At 42.6% G+C, this 14,998-nt stretch overlaps 1 protein-coding gene across 3 annotated transcripts in view; it reads right to left on the bottom strand.

The window, feature by feature from the left end:
• HS3ST5 (heparan sulfate-glucosamine 3-sulfotransferase 5) overlaps positions 1-10,802 on the bottom strand; it is a 265,443-nt gene extending 254,641 nt beyond the window's left edge. Inside the window, exons 1-2 of one of the 3 annotated variants that reach the window (XM_032408029.1) lie at positions 10,731-10,802; positions 9,787-9,987 (exon numbers count right to left, since the gene is read on the bottom strand). The gene's annotated coding sequence lies outside the window, so the exon portion shown is untranslated. Of the gene's footprint in view, positions 1-9,786; positions 10,095-10,730 lie in introns of those variants that run through there. The other 2 variants (XM_032408028.1, XM_032408030.1) reach the window with 2 other exon arrangements.
• Between the last annotated feature and the right edge of the window lie 4,196 nt (positions 10,803-14,998).

The following is a 14,998-nucleotide window of genomic DNA, read 5'->3' as shown; positions in this document are numbered from 1 at the left end:
CTTTTGTCAAGGCAACAGAATTATTTGGTAATCAAGTTATATATATGTGTGTGTGTGTGTATATATATGTGTATATACACACACACATATATATGAGTTAATATGAATATTATCATAGTATACATAATAAATTATCACATATATGTATGTACACATAATATATACTCTTAGCTAAGGCACCTTTTAAAACAGAATATAGTTAAATTCTTACAACAGCTTAAAATTTCAAAGTAAAATAAATTTATACCTGAAAGCAAACAGGATTAACTTGGTTCTACTTTTATATTGCACCTGGTTTTCTCTCAGCTTTAAGGCATACAGTGGGAATGTAATGTCTATACAACCAGGGAATATTAGTTAACGCTTTTATGTACTTCAGGGGAAGCAAATAACATAATATTTAATATTGTTTTGTTTTTAATTTTAGAAATAATACCATAATAAAAGAAGTCAGCTAAAATAGTTTAAATACCATATTACATGCATCAATATTTTTAGAGAATAGTATATTATATATGTTATGCTTTTGAAGGTAATGTTTTATTTGTATTTTTGAAAGGAATTTCTTATTTTATTTGTATGTTTGGTTACTCACCAGGGGAATAGCTACACACACCTAAAAATGTTTCCTATCAAATATATTGAGGGGCACCTGGGTGGCTCAGTCAGTTAAGTGTCTGACTCTTGATTTCAACTCAGGTCATGATCTCAGGGTCATGAGATCGAGCCCCGCGTTGGGCCACATGCTAGGCATTGAGTCTGTTTGAGATTCTCTCTTTCTCCCCTCTCCCTGTGCCCCTCCCCCCCTAAAAAAAAAAAAATATATATATATATATATATATATATATATATATATATACACACACACACACATATCAATCAAAAGGCCATTTCTATTTCTTTAGAACTAGATAGGATGTTAATGTGTTTATTATATGGTATTAGCTAATCTTTTGGCTTTATGGAGTTTTCCATTTGGTCATAGTGAAAGAATTTAATTTCATGTTTATTTCAAATCTTGGAAGAGAAATTTTTATCTCACATTAAGTAAATACTCATAATTGGTTACACAAAGTATCTTGCTTTATAGGGAAAAATCATTAATAAATGACTCAGATATATTTAAAAGAATTTGAAAAGAAGAAAAACTCAAAAATGATCTCATGGACTATTATGGAACTTTCTGAGTCTTATAGGTAGAAAATAAAAATTGAAACTGTCTAGTTCTTTATAGACCATTATTAGAAAAATGGAGAGATCTAAATCTACTCCTCAAAAGTAGTAGTCTTGCTAGATGGATGTCTACCTATGGACACTGAGAAAACTGGTGAAGAGGGGAAATGGGATGGGGGTGGGGAGCAAGTTTTCCTCGATCTCAGGCAGAATGGGACCTTCTTCCTCATGCTGTGTCCTCACTGTATCTTCTCTCCATCATCTAGCACATTCACTATATCTTCTCTCCATCATCTGGCACACCGAGTACCACCCATTTGTTTACCAGTTGGATTTGCTCTTGGACTTGCAAATTCCCTTGAGAGCAAGGACTGAGTCACTGACCTCTTCAGCACCCAACCCACTGCTTGTTACACAGTCATTGCTCAGTAAGTGTATACCAAAATAAATCAAGCAAGTCAGTGAGTAAGAAAAAGGTGGAAAAAAAGCAAGGCAGAGGGAAGGATATGGTGGTTATTTCTCCAATATTACAAATGTATTTAGTGCTTCCTATATTCCACACACTATGCTAGGCACTGGAGATACAGATACTGACTGGGGTGGAGGGAGTGTGCATATATGCATGTCGGGAGGCCACTAACAAACAAACCAATAATTGAAGAGTATGATCTATATAGAGAGGACATACACTAGAAAGCCAACCCATCCTGGTTTGGCTGGGGGTGGGTAGGCTGCAAGAAGGAAAGAGGTAAGGAAACAAGGAGAAGTTAGACAAGCAGAGAGCACTCTAGGCAGATGGGCAGTATATGCAAAGGCATGGTGTGTGAACAAACATGCTCTATCCTTGCCTAGAATCTCCAAATTGCAGGGACCTCATGTTGGAGTAAAGGGGAGACGAGTCCCAGGCTGGGCCTTTGAATAGTAAGATCTTTGAATGTTGAACTAGTCTGAACTTTACCCTAAAAGCAAAAATGCTGCAGGTTATTAAGCAGGGGGATGACATGATCAGGTTTGCATTTGGAAAAAATTGCAGTTCTGACAAGGAGTAGAGACCTGACCAGTGAGGAGGCTAGTGTGATTCAGGTGAGAAGTTCTGACTGAACTGAAGCAGGCACACTGGGGCTGATGGGATAGGTATGAGTTCAGGAGGCCCAGCTGGCACGTCTTGGTGACAGACTAGAGGAGAAGAAGGAGCATTACAAGATGATCCCAAGGTACTTGTATTCCTACTATGATCCTTATAACTACTCTTCTTGGTTTCTCATTTTTCTTGAGTGTCTGGATTAAATAATGTCACCAACAGAGAAGAGCAAAATAATAGACACCCTTTGACAAGAGGTCACATTAGAAAAGTAATGGTGCATATAAATTTTCAAGCCCTTGATCTTATTGTTGGGAATTCCTTATTCAAAGGATGCTAGTATTTATAGAATTCAGCAATTCCAGGACGCCTGGGTGGCTCAGTCAGTTAAGTATCTGCCGTCAGCTCAGGTCATGATCCCAGGGTCCTGGGATCGAGTCCTATGTCAGGGTCTCTCCTCAGCAGGAAGCCTGCTTCTCCCTCTGCCTGCCACTCCCCCTGCTTGTGCTCTCTCTCTGTCAAATAAATAAATAAAATCTTAAAAAAAAAAGAATTCAGCAATTCCAAAATGAAATGCTGCTATAGTAACCCTTCATTGCCCAGTTGCCCATCTCAGAGTGGACAGGGTATGAGAATAAGATAAACACCTGACTGAACAAAAAACAGAGCTTTGAATGTTGAACTAGTTTGAACTTTATCCCAAAGTTCTGTAGAAAATCAGGCAATAATTATAGCTGATATTTATTAGGATTTTCTGGTGTGCTGGATACTGCTATCAGGATAATGGGCAATAATGTTCTTCACTTTAAAGAGTCAGACATCAGGGTTAAGTGGGCACTGCACATTTAGTGTAGATGGGGGAAAGAGAAATAGAACCATACCTGAATAAAAATAAAATGGAAAGAGGTACTCCCACTAGCTACCAATCCATCTGCTGGCCCATCATTCCCTCATGCACCCCCATATCTGTCCTGTTTTCTGTCTCTGCCTCTCTCCTGTGTCCCCACTGTCTGGATCCCTTGGCTCTGTTTTCCAGGTTCTGAAATGCCCAAAGGAAGAAGCCCTGTATCTGCCCCATTTCACCATGTGCCAAACACCATGGAAATAAAGATAATAAGAACACAGTCCAGCATAATCCCTGCCCTTCAGAAACACTTAGTCAGGTGCACAGTGGAATGGTCTCTGGACCTTTTCTGGCTATTCTTAACAGAAAGGAACCATCCACATCTGCAGGAACCCTGTAGTTCCCCAGTCTCGAGCCTTTCCACTTCTCCACACTGTGTCCCTGGGAAGAAAGCCCATTTCCAATGCCCTAGATCCTATACTATTTCATTCAGCTCAGAAAAAGTAAGGCAATTAGGAAATTCAGCCCACAGGCAGCTGGCTCACCAGATGAAGAAATTCCACTAGCATCGAGTATCAGTTCCCTATCACTGCATACAGAGCACGGATGCAACTATTTAGCAGGATCTTGGCAGACCTATTTAAATCTATTTAAAAATAGATCCAATAGTTTACTAAAAATTAATATGGTCTCATTCTTTGCTTTAGTGGCCGCTGCATATACATTGGAAAGTAGTGTGATATGACAAAGCCAAGAAATTAAACTTTATTAAAAATAAATCCCGCTTTAATTGCAATAAAGACGCAGGGAAATAGGGAGGAATGAGTTTCAAGGCCCAGAAATCCAAGGATGGTGCTCTGGGGCTAAATGCTACTGAGAATCTGTTGGTGTGGGCATATGTGGGCTCTAGGACAGATGGCATGTGTTTGGATCATGGCTCCACTCCTCTAGCTCTAGGACTTCTCTGGGCCTCAATTTCTTCATCTGTGAAATGGAAAGATAAATAACATATGTCCCATTGAACGTTTTGTGGGAATGAAATGTGTTAAGACCTGTACAATGCTTGGTACATAGTAAATATTAAATTTTATCTATTATCATTTATTATTTTTCCAAAGATAAAGAGATAAATAGGTATATTCATTAGAACAAACTAAACACAAAGGAAAATTAGTTCCTGAGCTTGATAGCCAGATATCTATCAGAATTAAATAAGTTACAAAAACAACAATAGGGGCGCCTGAGTGGCTCAGCTGGTTAAGCATTCGACTCTTGGTTTCAGCTCAGATCATGATCTCAGGGTCCAGGGATGCAGCCATGTGTCGGGCTCCTGCTCAGCAGGGAGTCTGCTTGAGATTCTCTCTCTCCCTCTCCTTCTGCCCCGTGTCCCATCACATGCACACACACGTGCTCTCTCTCTCTTTCAAATAAATAAATCTTAAAAAAAAAACAATAAAAAATTCTAAGAATAAAACTAAATTTAACCTTTTAAATTATATTACTTAAGTTTAATGACCAGAGTTAGAAAACAGCTTTTTACTTTAAACCACAAACTCTTTATGGTATAAAAATATAAAAAAGAAAAAAATATATAAAAGAGAAAGAAATTTCTGTTTATCCTAATACTTCAACTCCTATTGGATATAAAGATAAATATAAATATTTCAATGCTTTTCAATGCGTTTTGTTCTTCCCCATTAACTACATCTGTAGAAGAGGTTGTATCTTCCAAAGAATTGTGTGAAAATGTATAGCTAGGCCCAGCAAGAAAAAATAGTGAAGTAGCTGTCCCAAAAGCCTCCTCGTAATTTCTGCGCTTGACACGGGCTTTTATTTAGAACCAGTCTGACACACAAATTTCTTCTCTTTATACCTTTCCCTCAACAGTAGGAGAACCCATAGAACCTATGTTTTACAATGAAGAACAACCATTTCAAACATACAAAATACACATACGTATAAATAGATACAGAATAATGTGCCTATTATGTTTAACCATCTGTGATGTTATGGTGATGTTAAAGGTGATGATGATAACAACAATATCAATTACTATTTCCTAAACCTTTACCGTGTATGACACTCTATGCTAGTCATTTTACATATATTATCATATGGAAATCTAGAATTGGTATTTCCATAACCATATAAAAGAATATTACTAAGAAATAGAAAGGTTAAGTAATTTGCCCAAGATCCCACAGCTAATAAACCATGAAGCAGGGCTTCTAATTCAGCCAGCTCTGTCTGACTCCAGTACTTATACTACAGTAATCGCCTTATTTATGTTGAGACACATTCAAAAGCATTGTGATTTTTTTCATTGACTTGGGTTCGTGAGCTACAGTAGAGAGATTACAGTGACACGGTAATAGGTTCCTAAATAGTTCTCCAAACTATACATTAGGTAAGATTGTTAATATTTATGATAGGACAGTTGTGCTACCTCATTAGCAGTGTAAAGATTGTGTTACTTAATGTTTGTTATGTCTTATATGCTTTTTTAAAATAAAAGGTACAATTATGGCAGTTTTCCTTTCGTCAACTTTCTAAATCTAAACATTTTAATGAGTTTATTATTTCACCCTCCTTATGCCATTCTCCTCCTATCTCAGGCCATTCAGTCTCATAAAGATTATTATTCCACAGGCTTTCATAGACAGTAATGTCCTGAGATCATGACAAAGGAAAAAGTCTATTCAATATTAAATCACAGTCTTGCAACAATGCAATATAAAGACTAACTTTTTTTTTTTTTTTTTAACCTCTGGACTAGCAACTTGTAGAATACCCTGTATCAATTCATGTGGTAAACATTAATTGGATGCCTACTTGTATGTCCTGTACATCAGAACAGATTAAGTCTCATTTCACACCTTCATAAAAAACTCTGATTCCTTTGGCAAGTACCATATAGTAACACATACCATTGACCTCTACACAAGAAGTTCACATTACAAGGATATTATGGGAAGCATAAAACATTCGTACCAGATCCTCTGAGCTATTAAAACTACTTAAATATGGCACCAGTTCTTAACTTATCTAATTTAAAGGGAGCTGAACCTAAGAAAATTATTGAGTTCATTAAAAACTACATTAAGTTATATCCCTGCTCTGTTAATGCTCTAGCTCAGGTTATGTGGGTGCTTCATGACAATTGCCTTCCTCATGAACTCCTTAAGAATTCACTCAAAGTTGATAATTGTCATAAATCTCAGCCGCTAGAATGTATTTGTTTTACCGCTTCACTTGCTCCCCACTCGGCCCCTTACTTTAAAAAATATCTGTTCAAGAGCAATGGCAAAGCATAGTGGACAGCCTGGCCTTGAATGCCGCCTCGGCCCTTTAGGAGCTGTGGGGCTGGAGGCATTTCTTGAGGCCCACTGCACCCCACTTCCCTCACCTTCTCAACGGGGATGAGGATCAGACCCACTTTACCTACTTAGTTTCCTTCTGTAAAACCGGGGAGAACAGGCTGGCTACTGGAATTGAGTTAATACTAGGAGAATTCTTTGGACAGTGACGGGCACATATTAAATGTTATGATGAGAGCTTCTTAAACAAATTGTTCAAAAATGCTGAATACACTCCAATTTTTAACATCAAAGTATCTGAGCATTTGTATACCATTCTCAAGATGATGCTGACTTCACAAACTATATATGCCACAAAGGAGGTTCTCTTCCTATTATTTAAAGTTATTAGACAAAGCACAGAAATATACAGAAACATAAATCAATATATAAAGATAAACTCTATATGTATACATATGAGTATATATGCATATATGTATCTAAAAGCATATGTGTTCACATATAAAACTTCCCCACCTCCCATGCACAATCCAGGTAAAGTGGGCTAAAAGCAAACCAACTCTTCAACCATTTCTTAAACTGACATAGTTTTCTTTCATAAAACTTTTCAAGAAAATGGAAAATAATCCATTGTACCAAATGTTAACTAAGACATGATAATGGAACTTGCATAGGTGATCTATAGAGGTCCATTTATCCTGCCTATACCTTAAATGTGGATCTCCAGATATAATCTTTTGCTTCTACTTTTGTTAAGTGTTAGCTGCTCTGAAATGTTTTTGACTTAGATCAGTGATTTTTAAATGCAGTTATAAATAACTTGCTTTAATTGTACTTCTGCTGTAAAGGTTAGGATAACATCACGACTCTCAGAGACAAATACTGATTCTAGAGTGAGCATAATTTATCAACAATTAAAGTAGATTCTGGAGAGGAAAAAGTTACACTTGTGCTGGTTTCAAAGAATTCATGTTAAATTTGCAGAAAAAGTAAAATGTAAGGTTTTTCTAAATAGTAGCAATTTAGGTCATAAACAGAGTTTAACGAGTTTTGAAGTCCCCCTCCCTACCGAAAAACGATAAACTCTGAAAAAAGATAAATCTGGGGTTTGCATAATTAGTCTTTGAACTCAACTTGTTCTCTTCTTTCAAACTACTTACCTTTTCTGAAAACAAACTATAATTCCATTACCAAACAATAACTCCTCACTTAACTGCACTAACTGCAAAATATGAAAATATTCGAATAAAGTACTACAAAGAAATCCCAAAAAAGCCATGCATATAAAGACCAATAAAATATACAAGGATTCACATAATTTCAATGGCACAAACCTAGTGGTACTGCTCACACTCTATTCCCGGAGTTGTTGGCATCATTTTTAGTAAGCATTCCCTCCTCTGCCAGCTCCCCTTACTAGGAAGTTATCTTGAGAGTTATTTCATTCATGAATGAACGTCCCTAAAATAAAAGACCATCCTGCCAGACATGTCAAGAGAGCCAAAGAAAATTCTCCTCAACTAAAATTTCCACAAGATGTTTTCCTTTTTCTAAACAATCTTAACCTTTTTTTTTTTTTTTTAAATTAACCTGCTCTTTGACATATCATTGCATTTTTAAGAGCTGTTACTGTTTCGGAGACTATAAAAACAAAGAGAGGAGAAAAGGAGCAAAATACTTGCTGTGTTCTATGAATTCGAGTTCACTTTTTCAATGCAACAGGAACATTTGCATTTACTCACAAATGAATACTAATGACATATACAGATCTGGCACTGCTCCACAGAAATCATATACAGAAAGCGAGAGCAGTGCATGTGTAGTTCTATTTCTCCAAAGTATTCAGACAAAGAGCAAGAAGATTAAAGTCAGCATCAATTCTCTGAAGTTGAGTCATATCTAAATGATGTGGTGGGTTAAGAATAATGGTGGAATTTAGGATGAAAGCAAAGTTGGCTAGATAACATCTTGTATGATTTTTGAGTCAACAACTCTTTGTTGACCACCTACTTTGGGCAAGATGCTGCTTCCCTAAGTAAGCCACTGCTCTGCAGTTCTTTATACAGTGTAGGAGTAAGCATCCTGCTTCTACCGAAAATCCTTCCTTGTTATTTAAAATAACATCCAGCTTAGCTTTGCATATGTGTGTGTGCTCGTGCACTCAATAAGTACTTTTTGAATGAGTGAAAATTCAGTGAGTAAGAAGGTTATTCATTCAAAAACATCTGTGTATGCCTGCGAAATGGTAAGGACAATGATGAAAGCATAATCAAAACACTGTAAGGAGCACCTCCTCACAAAGATGTCAAAAAGGCAACTTCCAATGTTAAAATCTAAGGATGAGGTCTGGCTTAGCCTAGAAAACATGGTCCCAGTACATCTGTGAAACTCCACTAAATACTATGCTCATAATTTCCCACATAACCTGATTTAGGCATCTATTTGAAAATATTTACATCATTAATGATGTTTCTATGCATTTTATTAATTGAAAAAAGAATACTTTAAAATAGTTCAGAGTAATTTGGAAGGGGTGAGAGCAGTTTTCAATTTCACTGTTCAGACTCTTTGCACTAGAGGCAGTTAAATTTAAACAACAGTTTCCTTCCATCATTATGTTTATTGTGTGCAGTATCTTCCTGCATCTCCATCAGTTCACTGGTGATTGACTTCACACTCCTCAAGTGAAGAATCCCACCCTGCCACTCATTCAGTCACTTTAAGCAAGGACCATTTGTAAACAAAGGGAGGAGAGTAAGTAGTATTGTTTTCATTTCTCCTTTTAAGAGCTTCATTAGGAGAAACCACTAAGGTAACTTTAAAAAAATCTGCTACAACATAACTGACATCAATAAAAACATTTTTAAAAATAGTTTTGATATCCAAATTTGTAATCTCTTTTCTTGTCTTCACTTCAACTTTTTCTTGGAATAGAAACTGAATAAATTTGAAATAAACTGTAATGGAAACACTTGTCTAAAGCCCTGAAATATGTCAAAACTACTGAGCAAAGCTTTCAGAAGCACTGCCCTTGTAGCACTTCTAGCAAATCTGTTTAGAAAGGAGCATCTGAGCATCTTTACAGAAAGAACGACCACCCACTCTCCCTCACACCTCAACCTGACCCTGTATGCTATTTATCAGACTAAGTTTACATAAATCAAAGAAGAGTTACAGTGGAATTAAATGTATCCACGAAGTAATATGATATAAAGCACTTTGCAAATATTAAACCTCCCCTTAAGGGATCAATGTTTTCCAAGAAGAAGGTGGTATTAGGAGGAGGGAGGGAAAGTAGCAGAGATGGGGAGGCTGAGAGGGAGGGAGGGAAGGAGGGAAGGAGGGGGGTAGAGAGAGAGAGACCGACCCACCGGGTGAGCATTGGGGTAACCACGGATCAGAGCAGCAGCTCTCTTGGGTGGGCGCCCTGAAGCACTCAAGGAGGGAAGCCGGAGAACGGAGCCCACCAGGGTGAAGTGACTCCGGAGTTGAGGCGGAGGCTTGCTCGCTGTGTACCTGGAACCGCCAGGTAGAGGCGTCCACAAGAGTCTGGGCGCTCCTTCCCCGCTTCCCTAAACCAAGGCGAACGAACGCCTAAGTCCAAGGAGCAAGAGTCTGCGCTCCAGTCAGAAGCCGCAGCGACCTCGCGCACCTCTTAATAATATGACCGTCCCCTCGACTGCATCCATCTCGTGTGTGTGTGTGTGTGTGTGTGTGTGTGTGTGTGTGTGTGTTTTAGGAGGGGGGGAGTGGGAAGGGTTGCGGGGACTGGGGCTGCGAGGGATGGGAGTCGGCTGGGGCAAACAACGCACCCGACCCGCAAGTTAACTGAGCCCCTGCCCGCCCTCCGCTCCGGCCTCGCAGCCCTCCAGGCCCCCAAAGCCGCCTCGCGCTCCAAGCGACAGCCCCACAGCCACCCCGGGAAGTGGTTGGGCGCGAGCCCCCAAACTCTGCGGAGCGCAGTTAACGCGTGTTTCCTGCCTCCCTCCCTCAAAGAGAGCCCAGAGCGCAGCGCCCAGCGCCCGCTGAGAGACTGACCCACTGACACCGACGACTCTCTAAATTTACCCGGGGATTCACCCCGCCGTTTCCCCTCCCGCACTAGTTTAACCCCGAGCCCCAGGGAACGTCTCAAAAGTCTACCCCAGGCACTGCCTAGGAGAACCGCGCCCCACTAAATGCTTTCGGCTGGCACCACAAGAAGGTCTCACTTGGGCGATTCCCCTCCCTTGTCATTTCCTCCCCAAATCTATGAGCTTTCAGCCCGCTGCGCCCGAGTCCCTCCCGCGCGAAGTGGGCAGCGCGCCCAGCTCACCTTCGTCCCGGGCGCGGCGGCGGGGGTGGGAGCCCAGGGCGCGGGCGCCTGGTCGCGCCGGGCCACGGGTCGCTCCCGCAGTCCCGGCGGCAGTTGGTCTAGTAGTTTCGGAAGCCCGGGCTCCGGCTCCGGGGTGAGCGAGTCTGCGTGAATGGGAGCGAGCGACCGCGCTGTGCGTGCGCGCGTGAGAGTTAGAGGCGGGCGGGCCCCACACGCAGGCGGCGGCGGCGGCGAGGTCCCAGGCGGGGAGTCGGGAGGAGGAGGAAGCGGGTGCGAAGTAGTGGAGTTTAGGGCGCGTTGCCTGCACTTCCCCGGGAAGCTGTAACCAGGTGCGGCAGGGCGCGCTCCCGCGGCGCAGGCACGGCACGGGCAGCCGCCGGAACCCGAGTCCACGCAGTGCCCGGGCCCGCAGCCGCTCTGCGGGAGGAGGCGCGCATCCTCCTCGCCCCACGCGGGCACCAGCGCGGCCCCGGACTCTGAGCGCCAAGGGGAGAGCCTCCGGTGTCCTCTGTGACAGCTCCTTGGGCAGCCTGCTCCCTCCCGATCTGCCCAAAAGAGCAAGTCAGTGCAGCTGGGATCTTCCCTTCCTGGGTCTCGGAGCCGCCGGTGCCAAGCGGTGCGGGCGCCCCGCTCCCCGCGGCTGGCGCTGTCACGGCCGCCGCCCGGCCCCCGGCGCGCCCGAGCCGGCAGCTGCCTCCCGGAGACGTGCCCAGCTGTGTGCGCGTGTGTGTGTCTAAGCGAATCTCTTCCCCTCCATCACTCGGGCACGCGGGAGGGACCCGGTCCCCGGCGACCAGCTGCAGAGTGGCTGCCAGTCCACACCCTCCCGGCTCTCTCCCCACCCACCCCGCCCCTACTCCTCGCCCTCCGCCTCCTCCCCCTGCTCCTCCTCCAGCAGGCGCTCCCGAGCTCCCAAAGGCGGCGAGAAACCGCAGCGAAAGGGGCGGAGAAGGGTGGGGAAGGAAGCGCAGGTGTCTTCAGCCGAGAAAGCGGCGCACACACCGGACCGGCTTGCTGCAAGGAGAGGGCAGGGCTTAGGCGGAGAAGGGGGAGGGAGGAGAGGATTTACACCGCGGCGGAGGTCCGGTGGCTGAGCCGCCGCCCGTCCCACCCAGGCGCGGGAGCCGCGGGCCGGTAGGGCGGTGGACAGGGGGATGCGCAAGGCAGCCCCGCCGACTGAGGTCGAAGCTTGGGGAACCCGCGGTAGTGACCAGGGCGACAGAACCTGGCAACTTAGAAGTCGGAAGGACCCAGTGTCTGAGGAGCTGAGACCGGTCTCTCTGGGGTGAGGGGCCTAGACGCGGAGCTTGGGGCACACACGTGTCCGGGGAGCTCGCGTGTGGCTCCAGGTTGCCAGGCAAGAGAGCTGGAGGCTGTGATGGGTCGGGCGGCGGCAGCGGCCGATCTCAGACTGCTGTGTGCATCCGGAGTCACAGGGGGCGATAACCGCCTAGCTGGGAAGCTGAGATCACCGCTCAGCCTTTTTTCGAGTCCAAATCCCAAACCCAAGAGGCACGCTCGCCTTCCCAATTCAGTCTGCGACCCTCCTACCCCTGGCACCCTGCAACACAGAGACCAGGGAACTCTAGGTGCTATTTACCAGATCGAAAGGATACCACCTGATCTGAAACTGGGGTGTTGCTGCTTCTCTCTCAACTCTAGTCCCCTCCCTTAATATCTATGGCCACCCAACCAAAATTCCCCGGAAAGCTAATACCTTTCTTATTGATAAAGTTTCTTCTCTCTGGAGTTTCCTTCAATAAATAAATAAATAAATAAGTACCCCCCCCCCCCCTTCTTTTGGCTGTTGAGGCATTAGGTCTCTTGTTAATTCCATAGTACAAATGAAACACACACAAAAAAGTCTTAGTTGAGAATCACACGTTATTGCTTCTGATGGCTTGTCTGTTTTCAAATGACAGTCACAGAATGCAAAAGTTGAGTCAACCTGGGGTAGAGAGGATTGTCCTTGCAATTAGAGATCTGTTAGAATGATCACTGGCAACAACACTAGAAAGAACAGCGGTGCTTTCTCCATATCCATTTCTTTTTATTATGGTAATTTCACTCTTAATTCAGCAATCTGAAAATGAAAGGTTGGATGCAATTCACAAGGCACAATATTTCTAGATTCTCACTGAACAGCCGGCTCACCCCCTTTCCCAGGCTTACTCTTACCATCACTTTTAAAGCTCCTGAGCTCAGATCTCAAAGTGCACTTTATTTAAATTTCAGGATACAGCCTGAAGGACAAAGCTGCTGAGTTCTAGAAAGAGATAACTTAAATGTAAGTAAACTTATTTACCAACTACTCAGACAAAATCATAAGCTCAGCAGCAACAACAGAATGTATATTGTTTAATATACTGAGCAGGAGGAAAAATGGCTGTTTGCCAGATATGTGATCCATTAACCTCTTTGGCTCATTGTTGGCAACAATAGCATACAATCACATTCTTATGTTTGAAAGACAAGGGATTGTTTTTTTTCCCCATCTCAAAATCACAATGCCACATTATAGTCTAAAAGAAACCTCCAACAATAAAAGCAGTAAGAAAGGAAGCAACACAATTGGCTTTTTCTCTGAACAAATATTGCTGTTCTGTTTTTCTTAAGGGGAAAAATGCTGATAAGCAATAAAGTCCACAAAGGCATGACAATAGATTTTGAAGAATGCCTCACTCCATCTATCTGTCCTTTCAATTAGTAAACTTTATTTAAAATGTTTATGTTGTCTTTATATTGGTATTCATTCTTTTTCTTTCGTGCCAGGAAGATTACTGAGAAGGACAATGGGGTGAGATGAATCTGGTTTCTCATAATTCTGTCTTGCTTCAGGTTTATGTCTGGCAGAAGAGGAACACTCAGCAGCCTGTGCTTCTCAGCAAGCCTAACTTCCCCTCAGAGGATCCTTGGCTCAGTAGCTCATGGACTGATGGATGGACGGACGGCAAGATTGTCAAGTGATTTTGCCTAGCTTGTGCAAGATCACACCTGGGGCTGGGAGCAGCTATAGATCCAGAAATTGAGAGGTAAAGCTCTGGAAAGGGTTTCTACCTTGTCCATGGTTGGAGGATTAGATTGGGGTATTTGCACTTTTTTTTCTGTGCTGCTCTTCAGTTCCCACAGATATCCTGGCCTTCCTGCTTGCTGGTTGAAGTACAGAGGTGGGTGGTTGGGGTCTCACATATTCACTAGTTACATTTTGGCACTGTGTTAAATTAAAACTAAACATCAGACAAAGTGGCACATCCAAAAAATCTTTTCAAAATGCAGTTTTGAAAACAGTCATAGATTCTGGTTTGGTTTAGTCACCAAAGCCAAATAAAGCACACAATAATGAAAATATTTAGCTAATTAGAGTGACCATTTGGTAAAGAACTTTTCTCTGAGCATCATCACACTCCCTTGTCTCATAAAGAGGCAACGTTAAATATTGTTCAGCTCATAGTTTAAATGGAGGCTGATCCTCTCAGTTAAAGCATGGAAGTATTTGTCATTATTAGGAAAGAGGGGATAGCTGACCTATTTTCCAAAACCCATCTTTTTTTTTTTTTTCAAGTAGCCAATTGCTGACATCTAGATTCAGTTGGATTAGCAAATACTCATTCAAAGAACCTCCCTATGTACCCACAGAGAAATGAAAAGATGAATAAAGGCTTATCCTCATGGGCAAGCTCAGTAATCACTAGGGTTATAGGTCCGGTTGTGGCCTGGGGTCCTTCCCTTATATGGAAATGAGCCCCTACACCCACATCTCCATACTCTATCACTGTATTTGAGTATCTCTTGTTTGAAAGTTGTGATTTTTGCATTGTGCTATGTTTAAGTGGTTAGAGTCCTGAAAGCGTAAGGTCATACATGATTGTAAGGGAAGCATTTCTTTTTTTTTAAGATTTTTTATTTATTTGAGAGAGAGAGTGAGAGAGAAGACGAAAGTGGGGTGAGGAGCAGAGGGAGAAGCAGACTCCCCACTGAGCAGGGAGCCTGATGCAGGGCTCGATCCCAGGACTCCAGGATCATGACCTGAGCCGAAGGCAGCCACTCAACTGACTGAGCCACCCAGGCGCCCTGGGAAGCATTTCTTATAGAAGAGGTAGTCCCACTGTTCAGGTGTCACAGGCTATGAAGATGGTAAAGAGGACTTAACCTCTCTCTAGGTTTAGATTAGCGCTGGTCAATAGAACTGTGATGCGAGGCAGCATGCGAACCATACATGCAATTTCAAATAGACTATAGTTAAAGTAAAAAGAAACAGATGAAATTAA

The sequence above is a fragment of the Phoca vitulina genome, unplaced genomic scaffold (assembly GCF_004348235.1).
Source record: "Phoca vitulina isolate PV1807 unplaced genomic scaffold, GSC_HSeal_1.0 scaffold9, whole genome shotgun sequence".
Taxonomy (NCBI): domain Eukaryota; kingdom Metazoa; phylum Chordata; class Mammalia; order Carnivora; family Phocidae; genus Phoca; species Phoca vitulina.
Note: the sequence above shows the minus strand (reverse complement) of the source record. Positions and strands in the feature narration are given on the sequence as shown.